Genomic DNA, 6,000 nt, shown 5'->3' on the forward strand with positions numbered 1-6,000 from the left:
CATGTGAGAGGTAGCAGGATCGATGCCCGCATTCTCCAGTGGCTGCTTCTTCTTTTAAATGAAGGGTGCTTAGACTGTATGTTGAATGTCTGTATTTTATGTAATAAATGTAACCTTGTGTATTTTACTGTCTTTTTACTGCCATGTGCTTAATGGAGTTTTGCATCTGTCCTTGGAGATAATTGGATTACTTCCCAATTATCTCCAGGATAGAAGACTCTGTGGAACTGGTTTTGGGCAGAAAAGCCATGCTTCATTTGGTCACAAAGGACTACGATCTATCTTTTGAACCACTGGACCAATTTGTATGATTTTGACGTATGTTTGTATTTGGAGTATGCTGATTCTGAAAATGTAAGTTTTATGTGAATGTGATGCATACTTTTAAAGTTATGAATAATGTGGAAAAACTGTATTTCTCTGCTTGTGATAATTACATTACCCATTTTGTAATGGCACCCCTTTATGCCCAGGGTGCCATTACAAAAGATGAGAGCGGAATAGTGGGGGATTAGCTCAAATGGTAGAGTGCTCGCTTAGCATGTGAGAGGTAGCGGGATCGATGCTTCTTCTTTTAAATGAAGGGTGCTTAGTTGAACTTTTTGTTTACCTGGATGTCATTGCCACAGCAGCATGTTGCAAAATGTTTAACTGCTTACCTGATTCTTCAAAAATGTCCTACTTTGACATTGAGTGAACTCACAAATTACCTTCGATAGCTCAGCTGGTAGAGCGGAGGACTGTAGTTGGTATATGATAGCAATCCTTAGGTCGCTGGTTCAATTCCGGCTCGAAGGACATTTGTTTTTCTCTCTTGTAGAGCAGAGGACTGTATGTTGCATGTCTGTATTTTATGTAATAAATGTAACCTTGTGTATTTTACTGTCTTTTTACTGCCATGTGCTTAATGGAGTTTTGCATCTGTCCTTGGAGATAATTGGATTACTTCCCAATTATCTCCAGGATAGAAGACTCTGTGGAACTGGTTTGGGGCAGAAAAGCCATGCTTCATTTGGTCACAAAGGACTACGATCTATCTTTTGAACCACTGGACCAATTTGTATGATTTTGACGTATGTTTGTATTTGGAGTATGCTGATTCTGAAAATGTAAGTTTTATGTGAATGTGATGCATACTTTTAAAGTTATGAATAATGTGGAAAAACTGTATTTCTCTGCTTGTGATAATTACATTACCCATTTTGTAATGGCACCCCTTTATGCCCAGGGTGCCATTACAAAAGATGAGAGCGGAATAGTGGGGGATTAGCTCAAATGGTAGAGTGCTCGCTTAGCATGTGAGAGGTAGCGGGATCGATGCCCGCATTCTCCAGTGGCTGCTTCTTCTTTTAAATGAAGGGTGCTTAGACTGTATGTTGAATGTCTGTATTTTATGTAATAAATGTAACCTTGTGTATTTTACTGTCTTTTTACTGCCATGTGCTTAATGGAGTTTTGCATCTGTCCTTGGAGATAATTGGATTACTTCCCAATTATCTCCAGGATAGAAGACTCTGTGGAACTGGTTTTGGGCAGAAAAGCCATGCTTCATTTGGTCACAAAGGACTACGATCTATCTTTTGAACCACTGGACCAATTTGTATGATTTTGACGTATGTTTGTATTTGGAGTATGCTGATTCTGAAAATGTAAGTTTTATGTGAATGTGATGCATACTTTTAAAGTTATGAATAATGTGGAAAAACTGTATTTCTCTGCTTGTGATAATTACATTACCCATTTTGTAATGGCACCCCTTTATGCCCAGGGTGCCATTACAAAAGATGAGAGCGGAATAGTGGGGGATTAGCTCAAATGGTAGAGTGCTCGCTTAGCATGTGAGAGGTAGCGGGATCGATGCTTCTTCTTTTAAATGAAGGGTGCTTAGTTGAACTTTTTGTTTACCTGGATGTCATTGCCACAGCAGCATGTTGCAAAATGTTTAACTGCTTACCTGATTCTTCAAAAATGTCCTACTTTGACATTGAGTGAACTCACAAATTACCTTCGATAGCTCAGCTGGTAGAGCGGAGGACTGTAGTTGGTATATGATAGCAATCCTTAGGTCGCTGGTTCAATTCCGGCTCGAAGGACATTTGTTTTTCTCTCTTGTAGAGCAGAGGACTGTATGTTGCATGTCTGTATTTTATGTAATAAATGTAACCTTGTGTATTTTACTGTCTTTTTACTGCCATGTGCTTAATGGAGTTTTGCATCTGTCCTTGGAGATAATTGGATTACTTCCCAATTATCTCCAGGATAGAAGACTCTGTGGAACTGGTTTGGGGCAGAAAAGCCATGCTTCATTTGGTCACAAAGGACTACGATCTATCTTTTGAACCACTGGACCAATTTGTATGATTTTGACGTATGTTTGTATTTGGAGTATGCTGATTCTGAAAATGTAAGTTTTATGTGAATGTGATGCATACTTTTAAAGTTATGAATAATGTGGAAAAACTGTATTTCTCTGCTTGTGATAATTACATTACCCATTTTGTAATGGCACCCCTTTATGCCCAGGGTGCCATTACAAAAGATGAGAGCGGAATAGTGGGGGATTAGCTCAAATGGTAGAGTGCTCGCTTAGCATGTGAGAGGTAGCGGGATCGATGCTTCTTCTTTTAAATGAAGGGTGCTTAGTTGAACTTTTTGTTTACCTGGATGTCATTGCCACAGCAGCATGTTGCAAAATGTTTAACTGCTTACCTGATTCTTCAAAAATGTCCTACTTTGACATTGAGTGAACTCACAAATTACCTTCGATAGCTCAGCTGGTAGAGCGGAGGACTGTAGTTGGTATATGATAGCAATCCTTAGGTCGCTGGTTAAATTCTGGCTCGAAGGACATGTGTTTTTCTCTCTTGTAGAGCAGAGGACTGTATGTTGCATGTCTGTATTTTATGTAATAAATATAACCTTGTGTATTTTACTGTCTTTTTACTGCCATGTGCTTAATGGAGTTTTGCATCTGTCCTTGGAGATAATTGGATTACTTCCCAATTATCTCCAGGATAGAAGACTCTGTGGAACTGGTTTTGGGCAGAAAAGCCATGCTTCATTTGGTCACAAAGGACTATGATCTATCTTTTGAACCACTGGACCAATTTGTTTGATTTTGACGTATGTTTGTATTTGGAGTATGCTGATTCTGAAAATGTAAGTTTTATGTGAATGTGATGCATACTTTTAAAGTTATGAATAATGTGGAAAAACTGTATTTCTCTGCTTTTGATAATTACATTACCCATTTTGTAATGGCCCCCCTTTATGCCCAGGGTGCCATTACAAAATATGAGAGCGGAAAAGTGGGGGATTAGCTCAAATGGTAGAGCGCTCGCTTAGCATGTGAGAGGTAGCGGGATCGATGCCCGCATTCTCCAGTGGCTGCTTCTTCTTTTAAATGAAGGGTGCTTAGTTGAACTTTTTGTTTACCTGGATGTCATTGCCACAGCAGCATGTTGCAAAATGTTTAACTGCTTACCTAATTCTTCAAAAATTTCCTACTTTGACATTGAGTTAACTCTCAAATTACCTTCGATAGCTCAGCTGGTAGAGCGGAGGACTGTAGTTGGTATTTGATAGCAATCCTTAGGTCGCTGGTTCAATTCTGGCTCGAAGGACATGTGTTTTTCTCTCTTGTAGAGCAGAGGACTGTATGTTGCATGTCTGTATTTTATGTAATAAATGTAACCTTGTGTATTTTACTGTCTTTTTACTGCCATGTGCTTAATGGAGTTTTGCATCTGTCTTTGGAGATGACTTATGTTTGTATTTGGAGTATGTTGATTCTGAAAATGTAAGTTTTATGTGAATGTGGTGCATACTTTTAAAGTTATGAATAATGTTGAAAAACTGTATTTCTCTACTTGTGATAATTACATTACCCATTTTGTAGGGTGCCATTACAAAAGATGAGAGCGGAAAAGTGGGGGATTAGCTCAAATGGTAGAGCGCTCGCTTAGCATGTGAGAGGTAGCGGAATTGATGCTTCTTCTTTTAAATGAAGGGTGCTTAGTTGGACTTTTTGTTTACCTGGATGTCATTGCCACAGCAGCATGTTGCAAAATGATTAACTGCTTACCTGATTCTTCAAAAATGTCCTACTTTGACATTGAGTGAACTCACAACTTACCTTCGATAGCTCAGCTGGTAGAGCAGAGGACTGTAGTTGGTATATGATAGCAATTCTTAGGTCGCTGGTTAAATTCCGGCTCGAAGGACATGTGTTTTTCTCTCTTGTAGAGCAGAGGACTGTATGTTGCATGTCTGTATTTTATGTAATAAATGTAACCTTGTGTATTTTACTGTCTTTTTACTGCCATGTGCTTAATGGAGTTTTGCATCTGTCCTTGGAGATAATTGGATTACTTCCCAATTATCTCCAGGATAGAAGACTCTGTGGAACTGGTTTTGGGCAGAAAAGTCATGCTTCATTTGGTCACAAAGGACTACGATCTATCTTTTGAACCACTGGACCAATTTGTTTGATTTTGACGTATGTTTGTATTTGGAGTATGCTGATTCTGAAAATGTAAGTTTTATGTGAATGTGATGCATACTTTTAAAGTTATGAATAATGTGGAAAAACTGTATTTCTCTGCTTTTGATAATTACATTACCCATTTTGTAATGGCACCCCTTTATGCCCAGGGTGCCATTACAAAAGATGTGAGCGGAAAAGTGGGGGATTAGCTCAAATGGTTGAGCGCTTGCTTAGCATGTGAGAGGTAGCGGGATCGATGCCCGCATTCTCCAGTGGCTGCTTCTTCTTTTAAATGAAGGGTGCTTAGTTGAACTTTTTGTTTACCTGGATGTCATTGCCACAGCAGCATGTTGCAAAATGTTTAACTGCTTACCTGATTCTTCAAAAATTTCCTACTTTGACATTGAGTGAACTCACAAATTACCTTCGATAGCTCAGCTGGTAGAGCGGAGGACTGTAGTTGGTATATGATAGCAATCCTTAGGTCGCTGGTTCAATTCTGGCTCGAAGGACATGTGTTTTTCTCTCTTGTAGAGCAGAGGACTGTATGTTGCATGTCTGTATTTTATGTAATAAATGTAACCTTGTGTATTTTACTGTCTTTTTACTGCCATGTGCTTAATGGAGTTTTGCATCTGTCCTTGGAGATAATTGGATTACTTCCCAATTATCTCCAGGATAGAAGACTCTGTGGAACTGGTTTTGGGCAGAAAAGTCATGCTTCATTTGGTCACAAAGGACTACGATCTATCTTTTGAACCACTGGACCAATTTGTTTGATTTTGACGTATGTTTGTATTTGGAGTATGCTGATTCTGAAAATGTAAGTTTTATGTGAATGTGATGCATACTTTTAAAGTTATGAATAATGTGGAAAAACTGTATTTCTCTGCTTTTGATAATTACATTACCCATTTTGTAATGGCACCCCTTTATGCCCAGGGTGCCATTACAAAAGATGCGAGCGGAAAAGTGGGGGATTAGCTCAAATGGTTGAGCGCTTGCTTAGCATGTGAGAGGTAGCGGGATCGATGCCCGCATTCTCCAGTGGCTGCTTCTTCTTTTAAATGAAGGGTGCTTAGTTGAACTTTTTGTTTACCTGGATGTCATTGCCACAGCAGCATGTTGCAAAATGTTTAACTGCTTACCTGATTCTTCAAAAATTTCCTACTTTGACATTGAGTGAACTCACAAATTACCTTCGATAGCTCAGCTGGTAGAGCGGAGGACTGTAGTTGGTATATGATAGCAATCCTTAGGTCGCTGGTTCAATTCTGGCTCGAAGGACATGTGTTTTTCTCTCTTGTAGAGCAGAGGACTGTATGTTGCATGTCTGTATTTTATGTAATAAATGTAACCTTGTGTATTTTACTGTCTTTTTACTGCCATGTGCTTAATGGAGTTTTGCATCTGTCCTTGAAGATAATTGGATTACTTCCCAATTATCTCCAGGATAGAAGACTCTGTGGAACTGGTTTTGGGCAGAAAAGTCATGCTTCATTTGGTCACAAAGG

The 6,000-nt window shown here is 39.0% G+C and overlaps 2 non-coding genes across 2 annotated transcripts; both read left to right on the top strand.

Annotated features, from left to right (window-relative positions):
* Positions 1-709: 709 nt before the first annotated feature.
* On the top strand, positions 710-798 carry TRNAY-GUA (transfer RNA tyrosine (anticodon GUA)). Its single transcript is given in 2 exon segments — positions 710-746; positions 763-798. It is a non-coding gene; the product is annotated as a tRNA-Tyr (tRNA).
* A 1,206-nt stretch (positions 799-2,004) lies between these two features.
* TRNAY-GUA (transfer RNA tyrosine (anticodon GUA)) lies at positions 2,005-2,093 on the top strand. The gene is given in 2 exon segments: positions 2,005-2,041; positions 2,058-2,093. It is a non-coding gene; the product is annotated as a tRNA-Tyr (tRNA).
* Positions 2,094-6,000: the final 3,907 nt, after the last annotated feature.

Source organism: Pelobates fuscus, chromosome 4 (assembly GCF_036172605.1).
Source record: "Pelobates fuscus isolate aPelFus1 chromosome 4, aPelFus1.pri, whole genome shotgun sequence".
Classification (NCBI taxonomy): Eukaryota; Metazoa; Chordata; class Amphibia; order Anura; family Pelobatidae; genus Pelobates; species Pelobates fuscus.